The 15,601-nt window shown below is 41.8% G+C and overlaps 1 long non-coding RNA gene across 1 annotated transcript; it reads left to right on the top strand.

Annotated features, from left to right (window-relative positions):
• Window positions 1-3,944: 3,944 nt before the first annotated feature.
• On the top strand, window positions 3,945-13,532 carry LOC117530004. The gene is made up of 3 exons (XR_004566167.1): window positions 3,945-4,162; window positions 7,998-8,000; window positions 13,515-13,532. It is a non-coding gene; the product is annotated as an uncharacterized LOC117530004 (long non-coding RNA).
• The last annotated feature ends 2,069 nt before the right edge of the window (window positions 13,533-15,601 follow it).

The raw sequence follows: 15,601 nt of genomic DNA, 5'->3' as shown, positions 1-15,601 counted from the left end.
TTAAATTAAAACTTTGTATGAAAATAGACATTCCAACTGACAACACCCATATCATATTCATTTTCTATACCCGCTTATTCCAATTAAGTGTCCCAGCAGCCAGAGGGCGTGACTTTTGACAAAAGTCTATTTTAAATTCTACTTTAAAGATTCCATCCATCCATCCATTTTCTTCCGCTTATCCTAGGTAGGGTCAGGGGGGAAGCAGCTCAAGCAAAGCCGCCCAGACCTCCTGATCCACACACACCTTCCCTGGCGTTCCCAAGCCAGCTGAGAGACGTAGTCCCTCCAGCGTGTCCAGGGTCTTCTCCGGGGCCTCCTCCCGATGGGACATGCCCGGAACACCTCTCCAGCGAGGCGTCCAGGGGCATCCGGAAAAGATGCCCGAGCCACCTCAGCCCAGATCTGTGTGTACTAGTTCTAGTACAGTGGTAGCCTTTACATCTGCCTGTCTGTTCCTGCTCTGTGTAAACTTGCCCTGTGTACATATTTCACAGTCTTGATTTGGTCTCTCAAATTTCACCTTTATGGACGTCCCTTCAACCACCTTTTCCAGTTTTACAACATCATCAAGTTACAATGACCAAGTATCCTATGCCAGGTTTGAATGTCATGGCAACCATACACCTCATCAACATTTTCATTTCCTACTGTGCTAAGGTAATATAGCCTACCATACATGTCCATCTTGAACTTGGTCCAGTTCTTGTGGATCAGCCAGTCATCGCCATCTGTGAAGCGAACCTCTGCACCGCTGGCAGTTGCAGCTTTGACTGAAAGATGTTTTGTGGAAATGATGGTATATAGAGTGCTTGCTTGAGCATCGTTTTCACTTGACATCCCTTGCTGTCCAGCAAGAGAACTTCGGCATCTCATCTTTGCCATCCTGGTCACCTTGGTTCCATCGGCCAGCTCGATCATGTGATCCTCAGGTCTGAAGCTCTTGTCGACTGTTATGAACTTTGTGGCATCGTTGGATCATGTGTGATGTGGTGCCGCAGTCAACCATGAGAACCTTCTTATTTCCTTTCTTAGAAGGACAATCACTCACCTTGAAAAAACAGAAAGGTGTCGGCTCTGCCTCCGCCTCTTCATCAACTTTCCTCACATGGTCATGGCCTCATCCTCGACTGAGCTCTCTATCTCGCAACGGTGTGTCCAATCTTCGCTCCTCTCGTCTCACCTGGGATAAGTCAAGGCAGGTCCTGGTCATGTTGTTATGTGTCGACGCGGGTTGAGGAGCGGACCTGCGTCTGACGGAACCCAGCGCTAAAATAACCAGAAAGTGGTTCCAATAACAAAAACAATTTATTGAGTCACCCTCTGGTGCTAAACAAAGTGTAGAAACTAAAACAGCGTCATTCTGGTGGAGTGAAGGCTGGCACGCTCTCCAGCGCCCAAAAGGATTGAAGCCCGGCGCTTCTGGACTCACTGTTACCGCCAAACACCCCCCAGGTGGACACGACAAACCGACTCTCTGTGTTATGTGTCAACGCGAGTTGAGGAGCGGACCTGCGTCAGACAGAACCCAGCGCTAAAAATAACCAGAAAGCGTTTCCAACAACAGAAACAATTTATTTTTCACCTGTGCATAATAATGTGTACAAAACTGAAACAACGTCCTTCTGGTGGAGTGACTGTTGGCACGCTCTTAAGCGCCCAAAAGGATAGAAGCCCGGCGTTCCTGGACCCACTACCACCAGACAAACACCCCCCAGGTGGACACGACAAACTGACTCTCTGTGAAGCAAAGAAGAGGTGAGGTAAGTCAGCAGTTACAACAATATCTTTCAAAAGACACACGCTATCAGCAACACATTCAGGTCTGTATTTTTTAACTTTATGCAAATGAGCAGCTTCTCACAACAAGTGGAGGATCACTTATCCGCACGCCACAGCAGTGAGAAGCAAACTGCACAATTCTCATCACAATTCCAGTATACTGCGTAACAAAACACCAAGTTACTATCAACAATTAGTGAAACACTTAATCACCTTTAATGTGTGCTGACAGCAAGTGTCCTCACCCTTCCTTGCCTCACGGGCTCGATATGTCAACCCCAGGCGCGGTCCTCAGCGTCTCACAAACGAACATCACAAGGTCGAGTTCCCGGCAGTTCTGCTTGAATCACACATGCCTTAAATGCAGAACGCCATCCAATTATCTGCTTCAGCTGAAAGTCTTTAAGGTTGCATGTGAGCACCAGTCACAGGTGCTACACATGATGTTGATGAGGGTGAGGACTCTTCAGCCAGCACCTTCTCCACAGACAAATCAGTTTCCATGCCACCTGAAGAGCAAAGAAAAGAAAAGAACACCAAAACATCCAGCCACACCCCCCAACACACAACACTCTGTGAAGGATAGAAGAGGTGAGGTAAGTCAGCAGTTACAACCAATATCCTTCAAAAGACACACACCATCAGCAACACATTCAGGTCTGTATTTTAAGCTTTATGCAAATGAGCAGCCTCTCACAACAGGTGGAGGATCACTTGTCCGCACGCCACAGCAGTGAGAAGAGAGCTGCACAATTCTCATCACAATTCAAATCTACTGCGTAACAAAATACCAAGTTACTATCAACAAGTAGTCAAACAATTAATCACCTCTGATGTGTGCTGACAGCATGTGTCCCTCACCCTTCCTGCTTCACAGGCACGATGTGTCAAACCTAGGCGCGGTCCTCAGCGTCTCACAAACGAACATCACAAGGTCGAGTTCCCGGCAATTCTGCTTGAATCACACATGGCTTAAATGCAGAACGCCATCTAATTATCTGCTTCAGCTGAAAGTCTTTAAGGTTGCATGTGAGCACCATCCACAGGTGCTGCACATGATGTTGATGAGGGTGAAGGACTCTTCTGCCAGCACCTTCTCCACAGACAAATCAGTTTTCATACCACCTGGAGAGCAAAGAAAAGAAAAGAACACCAAAATGTCCAGCCACACCCCCCCAACACACAACACGTGTCCCTTTTTACCGCAGGTGTAACACTCAATATCAGCCAAGTCCTTTTTCTTTTCTCGCCCTCACATACGTGGCCTTGTGGCTCCATGAGTCTTCTTTACATTGTTTTCTTTCAGGCTCCTCTCCTGTGGAACCAGCTCCCAATTCGGATCAGGGAGACAGACACCCTCTCTACTTTTAAGATTAGGCTTAAAACTTTCCTTTTTGCTAAAGCTTATAGTTAGGGCTGGATCAGGTGACCCTGAACCATCCCTTAGTTATGCTGCTATAGACTTAGACTGCTGGGGGGTTCCCATGATGCACTGAGTGTTTCTTTCTCTTTTTGCTCTGTATGCACCACTCTGCATTTAATCATTAGTGATTGATCTCTGCTCTCTTCCACAGCATGTCTTTTTCCTGGTTCTCTCCCCTCAGCCCCAACCAGTCCCAGCAGAAGACTGCCCCTCCCTGAGCCTGGTTCTGCTGGAGGTTTCTTCCTGTTAAAAGGGAGTTTTTCCCTTCCCACTGTCGCCAAGTGCTTGCTCACAGTGGGTTGTTTTGATGTTGGGGTTTTTCTGTAATTATTGTATGGCTTTTGCCTTACAATATAAAGCACCTTGGGGCAACTGTTTGTTGTGATTTCTTCTTTCTTTTCTTTTTTTTTTTATATAGCGCCAAATTTGGCGCTATATAAATAAAATTGATTTGATTTAATACAGCTTTTTAATAATTTAGTTATAGTGCGTAATGTGTGGTGTATTAGTATGTTCTTTCACCCCCTTTCACTTTCTTCTTTGCCTTTAACCTATCCTACATTGATTTCACAACCTATGTTTCTTTGATAAGATTAGTACCCCCAAGACCTTGAATCATTTAAAATATATGGCTTCTCTAACTGACCTGATTTTAAACCAAGAACCACAAATAGAACACTCTGTAAAGAATACTTTTCTTTACCCTTTGATATTTTTCATCTCACTCAAAGATCTCAGTGGAAACGGTTGCGAGGTCATCAGTCAAAGTCTGACGATGTTTCTATAATGTTCTCTATTCTTTGTGCTTTAAAGGTGAGGGGGAAAACACAAAAGGAAAGGACAAAAAAAAAAAAGTCAAAGTGTTTAATTTCACCAGGATTGTTTCATTTTCAACAAACAAAAATTTTACACCATCAGAAAAGCATTCAAAGATGCTCTATGCACATTTAAAAAAAAGTCTCAACATGGGGCCGTTAAATGTAGTGAATTCAGTTATTGCTTTTGTGCAATACAAACATGAGGACTGACACTAATAAATAAATGTAATTTTGCCTTCAAAGCTGTTCTGGACCGCAACATAACTACAAGGTGCAGACTTTACTCACATCATTGGGAATGTTAAACCACTTTATTATGAATGCTGCAGTGTTTGCTATTAACTGCAATTGTCATGATGAAACTGGACTTATTCTGTAATATAATGGCCAATAGTGCAATCAGGTGCAGGCATTTATCTGCATTAGAGGCATTGGTATCACATCCAGTATAGTAATACACTCATTGATACAAAGTGTGTTTATGCAACAGTACAAGATGCACCAATGAGGTTTAAAGCCAGTGTTATGATTTTCTGAAAACCAATATTTACTGTGTGAATTAATCCAAAATAAATCAAAGCCATCCACAAAATTGTTTTATCACCTACTACGGGACAAATTAAAGTGGAAGCTTGAAGAGAATTAATTCAAGTGCATGTTTCCTTCAAACAAAGAATTAAAGAAAAAGTTTACATTAGACATTAGGGGTAGGAGATTCGACTCCTTCCAGAAACGGCGAGGGTGCAGGTTTTCTGTGCAACCACCCACTCCACCAGGTGATTTAACTGATTAACATCACTTTGAGCAGATGGAATCAGTTAAACAGTGAAATCACCTGGCGGAGTGGGTGGTTGCAGAGAAAACCCGCACCCTTGCCGTTTCTGGAATGAGTCGAATCCCCCTGCATTAGGGGGTGGGAATCTTCTTCAGGCAGGATAAACAGGAAAGTGCGCACATGCCAACCCAGTATCACGGCAGTTTGTGGCGGCATTACGAAAAGTACATTAATCTATGGACTTGTGACGGGGCACGAAAAATTCATTTCATGATGGAGGCATGAAATGTGGGGTCAGGGGGGTTAAACGCTTTCGCTATGGTCAGAGTTAGGAGAAGTAGAGGATTATAAATAGCAAAATAAAAAAAACTGTGACATAAATTGGTCACTTTTTGTGACAGGGCACAGGGGAAAAAAAACAAACAAACAAACAAAAAAAAGTGATACTGGGCTGGCTCCACAATTCACTTCCAGTACATATTAAAATGAAAATATTGGTGCAAACTATTTTAGGTGATCAGTCATGACACTCAGCAAATACTACATTTGCATTTTTTCTTGGCCATTTGTGAAACAACAGAATGTCTGCTTGCAGCGGAACGATCAGGACAAATGCAGAGATTTTCTTTTGCAGTGCAAACAAGCGTGTGTCAAATGGTTAATGTGATGCACCAGGGTGTTAGTGTAGCTTGTAGTGTGCTTTCCATTGTTGCTATTCCAGTAGTGTGAAAGGACATGAGTGGCACATGGCTGGAGGCTGCATGTCAGTATGAACCATGAACCAAACCCCCAGCTGTGGGTAAATAGCCTCACTACCCTGTGGGACAATCTCAAGAGAGATAAAGACCAGGGAGAGTAAACACCAACAGAAAATCGGGAGTGGAGTCCCTTAGGTGGATGGAAAATGTACCACGTTACCTTCCAGCAACTCCTGCAGCTGTGCTGGTACCAAATGTATTGGATTTTACTTTGCAACATACCAGCAATGCCTAGAGGAAGGTACTGCCATCTGGACAGCCCAGAACCTCCACAAATCTTGCCCAGGTTATTTGCACCCTGGAAAGCCCAGCGTCATTTCAGCAATGGTTTTTAGCTGGTCATCACGACAAGACCACCGAAGGGTGCCAACAGCCCATCGTAGATGTACGGATGCCTGTGCAAGCAAGCGCTTCATTCACATGACTGTTTAGTTTGCGTTTTTAGATTCTGAAGTTGAAAACTGTGATCACATGGTGCCAGAACTTGTTGCCCCATGAAGGTACTCATGGTTTCTCGGTTTCTTTACACACAACAACACGGAAACTCCAGCTGCAACAAGCGTTGTCTCCTCCGACTTTTACGAAGAGAGAAGCTCTAATGAAGGCGTATGGCAAATTTACTTACTTAAAATAAGTACTTTACCAGTAGAAAAAATGACTTGAGTGATCAAAGCTTCAAAGCACTTACCTGTGTGAAGCGCTTTGAGGCAACTCTGTTGTGATTTGGCGTTATATAAATGAAAATAAACTGAAAAATTGAAATTGAGTAAAAGAAGAAACAGGTTTACACAAGGAACATGAAAACTTCTCATTAATGGTGGCCATCAGCTGGGTTCCAAACCCCGCAATTAATGTTCATAAAATCAATTACTAACATTTCCTATTTGATTCAGAATTGTCCATGTTCGCATTGCGATGCATCTAAGAGTCAGGGCTGTGAAATGAAAATTGTAAAGTCCAAGGAAAATTCGCAGGGGTCTGGGGGGCCCAACCCCGAGGAGGGTCTAGGGCCTTGTGGGGCCCCACAAACCAAATTAAATTTTCATCTACTGATACATTTTCAACATCTCCTGGAAGAACAAATCTCAAAATTAGTGCATATTTAAATGATCCTAGATTCAACCTTTCATTTGAACCGTCAATGATATAACAGAATATGACGTGGAAGTAGGACCTGGAATGATCTTCCTTTTAATTGTAAACCAAATTATGCACTAACTCAGAACAATTAAACTACATGAAATTCATGAAGACTGAAAAGACTGTTAAAGTATTTCAAAAACACCAGCTAAAGCTTGTACAATATTTTAAAATCAGGGTAAAATATCATTAACATGCCTAATTTCCTGTAAATCCACTCAAAGCCACAATGTCTTTTTCCATGAAAAAAGTCTACATTAATAAAAAGTAATTTACATTGTTGTGTAAATTCATGTAGCCTAAATTCATTCAAAGCCACAATGTCTTTTTTTCAATGAAAGAAAGTCTAGATTAATGAAAGAAAAAAGGCACACAATCTTTTCTGAAATTCTGTTTGAACAGCACAATGTTTATTTTCCAGAGAGAGAAAAAATTCTTACCAGTTCGCTTTTCCCGTTTATCTTTCAGGTGTGTTCATGAAGCCAGCAACAATTCCATGGATTCTTGTCCTTATCAGACTTTTTCAAACCGTCTTCCTCACCATCTTCGCTCTGTCTGATGTCGCTCCGTGACACAGACATGCTGCAAAATTCTTCTTTTAAAAACTTGAAAGTTCTAAAAGTTTGCGATGTCCACATGCTACGTTTAGCTAAGCTTCGCACAGGAGCCAGACAGTGTCACCGCAGCAACCAACCAGTCCCGCTTTACAACTGTCGTAACAGCCAGGCTTTGAGTGGCATTTATTCCTATGTATCTGTAACACACAGATCAGTGTCCGCGGACTTATAAAACTTGCATGTCGTAAAAAAAAAGAACGCTTCGTGATAAGCATTTTAAAAACACAGCAACGATCACGATTAAAGAGTACAACACTAACACCCCCCGCACCCCCATGATGAAATCCGCAGAGATTTCACAGCCCTGAAGAGTAGATTTTTTCCCAACTCATATTAGACATATTAATCCATTCTTAGCAAGCACAAATGGGTCATGTGAGAGAAATCAGTTTAAAAATTGCAGATTTGTGTTTTATGATTACTTATCATGCTGATATTAGACTCCTTAAAATCAGAAGGACCAGATCAAGCCCATAAAAATGAAAATAAAAATTTATTTTCATTTCTATAAAATGAAAATAAAATGCCACTTAGCTTAGCTTTTCCTGAACAAACTGAAAGAATTTTGTGATGCTGCCATCAAAAGTAAAATGCAATGAAACTTTCATTTTTACTGCTCAGTTTAGACGGGCGGCCAGCTCTAGGAAGAGTCCTGTGGATCCGATTAAGGGTGATGCTGAAGAGATTGTCTATTATCTTTCACAACTGGCCAACTTAGAGTTGCGTAATGCCGCGTACAGACTATGCAGCCCTATGCCAAGTTTCTGCAACCCTACGTGGCAATGTGCTGAGGGGCACAGAGGGACGCAAAGGGCTCAGTGAAATGGATGCAAAAAATTAAACGTTTAATTTTTTTTTGCAGACCGTCAGCGTACAGCACAGATGCAGTGTTCCACGCAAGTCTACACAACACTCCGCTACTGTTTGTAAACCATGGAGCTGTATATGAGAACTAGAGAGCGCAGTCCCAATGCTGCACACTAAGCGAAAACGTACCTTCATGGACAGCAACATGACGCCTCCTAACCTGGCAAAATACTGAAGTTCCCGGATGTTAATGCATTTTCAATGGAGATTCGTGACTGAACACACTCAGAAAAATGCTCGCAAAATACATGTTAAAATGCCATTTTGACCTGGATATCGAGCCAGTAAAATTAAATTACATTAAATTATGTCAGGAAAGTATTAAACTTACTCTGACACTCACACATTCCCAAATATTAGTGTTGAAAGTTACACGGATCTGCGCTGTTAAGCTACACTGCCAGGCTGAGCTGCTGCTGTGTTCAACACAGCGCGGCTCCTATGAGCGGCACAGCGCGGGTCATTATAATCTCATTATTTTAAGGTGCAAATTAAACAAAAATCCCCCGTCTTGTTGAACAATTTTAATCACTAACGACAAGTATTTTAACTAGACATTCGTCTAGCAGTGGAAAATATCAACTAGACATAAGTGAAGAGTTAATGGTCCGTGTCATCGGGCAACACAGGTACGGCACTAGACATACAGCTGTTTATCATCCAAATATCACAAAGTGACAAGAAGAACCAAAACCACTTACTTATGGTAGGAAATATTGTCTCCCTTGTTCCTCCGTTTGTGGCTTTGCCAACAAGCGCAGCTTTCCATCATATTCCACCTGTTTCTTGATGAGACTAAGTGAACTTCTATGCACGCAAATCACTAACTTGCCTGGAATTAAAATGGCGATCACGCCTCCTTGTCGGCACACGGCTCAGCGCGACTGCGCTCTCTAGTTCTCATATATAGCTCCATGATGTAAACCTACACAACACTGTGCTAATGTACACCAAGCTTCCGCAATCTACGCCAGGGCAAAAAATCCTTTTAGGTTTTTTTTAATCAGTATATACCTGCATTGATAGATGCTATTCATCACGCTGGATTTTGCTCACAATGAAGCTTCAAAACCAAGGAAGAAGAGGCGGACCGGCCAAGCTTCCACATCCACTAACTCCTCGTGGACAGACTGCCAGCAAGAGGACATGTCCACATCCACTTCTCATGCACAGATCGCGCACACAATCCGTCATTGAGGAGTGCAGCTTCTTGCAGCTCCTCAAGTTCTCACAATTGTAGCACATTAAATACAATCCATTAACTCCTGCTCATGGACCGATCGCCAGTGAGAGGATATGTCCACATCCAGTATAACTCCTCACGGATGACTTGCCAGTGAGAGGCCCACCATCCACCATGGACGATTACGCACGCGATCGCCGGCTGCAACTCCATAGCGCTTTCACCTTCTTAAGTTCTCTCACGACTGTGGCACATTAAATAATGTCGTTTTACTTCTAGACAGAAATAATGTATTCTGACTTCTTTCAACGTATCAAATCCATCTACATGTCCAAACAGTTTGTTAAAAAAGATCATGGAACCAAGTTTCTCTCATCCTGCCTGCAAGAGTTTTTTTCCTTTTTTTTACCCCTGCGTGCAACTTACGCAGCCATTACAGCGTATTTGATACGCAGCACAATGCAATTCTATGTAAGCACGGTGTGAAAGGGACTTTAGAAAATGCTCTAAAACACGAGCTGCCCACCAAAAAGGATCACTTTAGGCATAAAATTACAAGATGTGTACACAGTTGTGGCAACTTCGTATTTGGTATTTTAACACCCCTGTCACACCTTGACGATTTAGCCAGCGTATACCAAGTGTATTAAAAACACTGGCATATGCTAGAGTACATCTATTAAGTTATAGGTGAGTTTTGTATAAGTTAAGAGCACGTTGAAGCTCACTGATATACATCATAATACGGCAAGTACCTCAAAAAGTTTTGGGCATGCACAATATTTTTGGCACATGGCAGCGCATGACTCATACGTTCTGTATATGCGGGACATAAGTTGTAGGTAAGTTAAGTGATTGCTGACACATGCTTCATGCAAATTACTCATACAGTTGTATGCAAAAGTATGGGCACCCCAGATAATTTTCATGATTTTCCTTTATAAATCATTGGTTGTCTGGATCAGAAATTTCAATTAAATATATCATATAGCAGACAAACATACTGATATTTGAGAAGTGAAATGAAGTTTCTAGAAAGTGTACAAAAATTATTTAAAAATTGGGCAGGTGGATAAATTTGGGCCCCCTTGTCATGTTATTGATTTGAATACATTTAGCACTAATTATTGGAACACAAAATTGGTTTGGTAAGCTCATTGACCCTTGACATCCTTACACAGGTGAATCCAATCAAGAGACAGGGTAATTAAGGTGACCATTTACAAATGTTTCCCCTCTTTGCATCTCTTCTAATGAGTGGCAACATGGGAGCCTCTAAACAACTCCCAAATGACCTGAAAAGGTCAGGGGAAGGATACAAAAAGCTGAAAGCTGAGATTTCAGCTGTCAGTTTCCACTGTGAGGAACATAGTGAGGAAATGGAAGACCACAGGCACAGTACTAGTTAAGGCCCAAAGTGACAGGCCAGGAAAATCTCAGATAAGCTGAAGCGAACAGTCATAGTGAACCCACAGACTTGCTCCAAAGACCTACAACATGATCTTGCTGCAGATAGTGTCTCTGTGCATTGTTCAACTATACAGCGTACTTTGCACAAGCAGATGCTGTAATACAGAGGAAGCCTTTTTTGTGTACATGCCACAAACAGAGTCGCTTGAGGTATGTTAAAGCACATTTGGACAAGCCAGCTTAATTTTGGAATAAGGTGCTGTGGACTGATGAAACTAAAATTTACTTGAGAACAATGTTCATGAATCAATGACAAAGTTGAAGTTGCGCCGGGGCTGGATCTTTCAACAAGACAACGACCCAAAACACTGCTCAAAATCTACTAAGGAATTCATGCAGAGGAACAAGTACAACATTCTGGAATGGCCATCTCAGTCCCCAGACCTGAATATTACTGAAAATCTGTGGTGTGATTTTAAGCAGGCTGTCCATGCTCGGAAACCAACAAACCTGACTGAACTGGAGATGTTTTGTAAAGAAGAATGGTCCAAAATAACTTCAACCAGAATCCAGACTCTCATTTTAAGCTATAGGAAGCGTTTAGAGCAGTGGTGTCCAAACTATTCCGGAAAGGGCCAAGAGGGTGCAGGTTTTCTTTGCAGCCACTGACTCCAGCAGGTGATTTCACTGATGAACTCATCCCACCTGCTCAAAGGGATTTTAATCAGTGAAATCACCTGCTGAAGTCAGTGGCTGCAAAGAAAACCTGCACCCTCTCGGCCCTTTCTGGAATAGTTTGGACACCACTGGTTTAGAGGCTGTTATTTCTGCTAAAGGAGGATCTACTAAATATTGATGTATTTTTTCTGTTGGGGTGCCCAAACTTATGCACCTGCCTAATTTTGTTTAAAGAATTATTGCACACTTTCTGCAGTAAGTCCCTTCGGCTGCTCCCTTGTTTGTACTCGGGGTCGCCACAGCAAATCCAAGGTGGATCTGCATATTGAATTGGCACAGGTTTTACGCCAGATGCCCTTCCTGACGCAACTCCACATTACATGGAGAAATGTGGCAGAGGTGGGATTTGAACCTGGAACCTTCTGCACTGAAACCAAGCGCATTAACCACTTGTCCACCACCCCTGCTTCTGCAAATCCTATAAACTTCATTTCACTTCTCAAATATCACTGTGTTTGTCTGCTATATGATATATTTAACTGAAATTGCTGATCCAAACAACCAATGATTTATAAAGGAAAATCATGGAAATCATCAGGGCTGCCCAAACTTTTACATACAACTGTAAGTTGAAATACATCCATTGGGATATCCATTAGCATATGGCTTTAATTGTCTTTTTTAAGTTCAGTTGTCTTGTTAGGAGAGACGGCATCCATCCCACTTTGGATGGAGCAGCTCTCATTTCTAGAAATCTGGCCAATTTTCTTAAATCCTCCAAACCGTGACTATCCAGGGTTGGGTCCAGGAGGCAGAGTTGTAGTCTTACACACCTCTCTGCAGCTTCTCTCCCCCTGCCATCCCCTCATTACCCCAGGTGCCTGCTCCCAGACCACCAATAACCAGCAAAAATCTATTTAAGCATAAAAATTCAAAAAGAAAAAATAATATAGCACCTTCAACTGCACCACAGACTAAAACAGTTAAATGTGGTCTATTAAACATTAGGTCTCTCTCTTCTAAGTCCCTGTTGGTAAATGATATAATAATTGATCAACATATTGATTTATTCTGCCTTACAGAAACCTGGTTACAGCAGGATGAATATGTTAGTTTAAATGAGTCAACACCCCCGAGTCACACTAACTGCCAGAACGCTCGTAGCACGGGCCGAGGCGGAGGATTAGCAGCAATCTTCCATTCCAGCTTATTAATTAATCAAAAACCCAGACAGAGCTTTAATTCATTTGAAAGCTTGACTCTTAGTCTTGTCCATCCAAATTGGAAGTCCCAAAAACCAGTTTTATTTGTTGTTATCTATCGTCCTCCTGGTCGTTACTGTGAGTTTCTCTGTGAATTTTCAGAACTTTTGTCTGACTTAGTGCTTAGCTCAGATAAGATAATTATAGTGGGCGATTTTAACATCCACACAGATGCTGAGAATGACAGCCTCAACACTGCATTTAGTCTATTATTAGACTCAACTGGCTTTGCTCAAAATGTAAATGAGTCCACCCACCACTTTAATCATATCTTAGATCTTGTTCTGACTTATGGTATGGAAATTGAAGACTTAACAGTATTCCCTGAAAACTCCCTTCTGTCTGATCATTTCTTAATAACATTTACATTTACTCTGATGGACTACCCAGCAGTGGGGAATAAGTTTCATTACACTAGAAGTCTTTCAGAAAGCGCTGTAACTAGGTTTAAGGATATGATTCCTTCTTTATGTTCTCTAATGCCATATACCAACACAGTGCAGAGTAGCTACCTAAACTCTGTAAGTGAGATAGAGTATCTCGTCAATAGTTTTACATCCTCATTGAAGACAACTTTGGATGCTGTAGTTCCTCTGAAAAAGAGAGCTTTAAATCAGAAGTGTCTGACTCCGTGGTATAACTCACAAACTCGTAGCTTAAAGCAGATAACCCGTAAGTTGGAGAGGAAATGGCGTCTCACTAATTTAGAAGATCTTCACTTAGCCTGGAAAAAGAGTTTGTTGCTCTATAAAAAAGCCCTCCGTAAAGCTAGGACATCTTTCTACTCATCACTAATTGAAGAAAATAAGAATAACCTCAGGTTTCTTTTCAGCACTGTAGCTAGGCTGACAAAGAGTCAGAGCTCTATTGAGCTGAGTATTCCATTAACTTTAACTAGTAATGACTTCATGACTTTCTTTGCTAACAAAATTTTGACTATTAGAGAAAAAATTACTCATAACCATCCCAAAGATGTATCGTTATCTTTGGCTGCTTTCAGTGATGCCGGTATTTGGTTAGACTCTTTCTCTCCGGTTGTTCTGTCTGAGTTATTTTCATTGGTTGCTTCGTCCAAACCATCGGCATGTTTATTGGACCCCATTCCTGCCAGGCTGCTCAAGGAAGTCCTACCATTATTTAATGCTTCAATCTTAAATATGATCAATCTATCTTTGTTAGTTGGTTATGTACCACAGGCCTTTAAGGTGGCAGTAATTAAACCATTACTTAAAATGCCATCACTTGACCCAGCTATCTTAACTAATTATAGGCCAATTTCCAACCTTCCTTTTCTCTCAAAGATTCTTGAGAGGGTAGTTGTAAAACAGCTAACTGATCACCTGCAGAGGAATGGTCTATTTGAAGAGTTTCAGTCAGGTTTTAGAATTCATCATAGTACAGAAACAGCATTAGTGAAGGTTACAAATGATCTTCTTATGGCTTCGGACAGTGGACTTATCTCTGTGCTTGTTCTGTTGGACCTCAGTGCTGCTTTTGATACTGTTGACCATAAAATTTTATTACAGAGATTAGAGCATGCCATAGGTATTAAAGGCACTGCGCTGCGGTGGTTTGAATCATATTTGTCTAATAGATTACAGTTTGTTCATGTAAATGGGGAATCTTCTTCACAGACTAAAGTTAATTATGGAGTTCCACAAGGTTCTGTGCTAGGACCAATTTTATTCACTTTATACATGCTTCCCTTAGGCAGTATTATTAGACGGTATTGCTTAAATTTTCATTGTTACGCAGATGATACCCAGCTTTATCTATCCATGAAGCCAGAGGATACACACCAATTAGCTAAACTGCAGGATTGTCTTACAGACATAAAGACATGGATGACCTCTAATTTCCTGCTTTTAAACTCAGATAAAACTGAAGTTATTGTACTTGGCCCCACAAATCTTAGAAGCATGGTGTCTAACCAGATCGTTACTCTGGATGGCATTTCCCTGATCTCTAGTAATACTGTGAGAAATCTTGGAGTCATTTTTGATCAGGATATGTCATTCAAAGTGCATATTAAACAAATATGTAGGACTGCCTTTTTGCATTTACGCAATATCTCTAAAATCAGAAAGGTCTTGTCTCAGAGTGATGCTGAAAAACTAATTCATGCATTTATTTCCTCTAGGCTGGACTATTGTAATTCATTATTATCAGGTTGTCCTAAAAGTTCCCTAAAAAGCCTTCAGTTGGTTCAGAATGCTGCAGCTAGAGTACTGACGGGGACTAGCAGGAGAGAGCATATCTCACCCGTGTTGGCCTCTCTTCATTGGCTTCCTGTTAATTCTAGAATAGAATTTAAAATTCTTCTTCTTACTTATAAGGTTTTGAATAATCAGGTCCCATCTTATCTTAGGGACCTCGTAGTACCATATTACCCCATTAGAGCGCTTCGCTCTCAGACTGCGGGCTTACTTGTAGTTCCTAGGGTTTGTAAGAGTAGAATGGGAGGCAGAGCCTTCAGCTTTCAGGCTCCTCTCCTGTGGAACCAGCTCCCAATTCAGATCAGGGAGACAGATACCCTCTCTACTTTTAAGATTAGGCTTAAAACTTTCCTTTTCGCTAAGGCTTATAGTTAGGGCTGGATTGGGTGACCCTGGACCATCCCTCGGTTATGCTGCTTTAGACGTAGATTGTGGGGGGGTTCCCATGATGCACTGTTTCTTTCTCTTTTTGCTCCGTATGCATCACTCTGCATTTAATCATTAGTGATCGATCTCTGCCCCCCTTCACGGCATGTCTTTTTCCTGTTTTTTTTCCCTCAGCCCCAACCACTCTCAGCAGAAGACTGCCCCTCCCTGAGCCTGGTTCTGCTGGAGGTTTCTTCCTGTTAAAAGGGAGTTTTTCCTTCCCACTGTTGCCAAGTGCTTGCTCAT

The sequence above is a fragment of the Thalassophryne amazonica genome, chromosome 17 (genome assembly GCF_902500255.1).
Source record: "Thalassophryne amazonica chromosome 17, fThaAma1.1, whole genome shotgun sequence".
NCBI lineage: Eukaryota > Metazoa > Chordata > Actinopteri > Batrachoidiformes > Batrachoididae > Thalassophryne > Thalassophryne amazonica.
The sequence above is the reverse complement of the archived record's forward strand: the minus strand, read 5'-3'. Positions and strand labels throughout refer to the sequence as shown.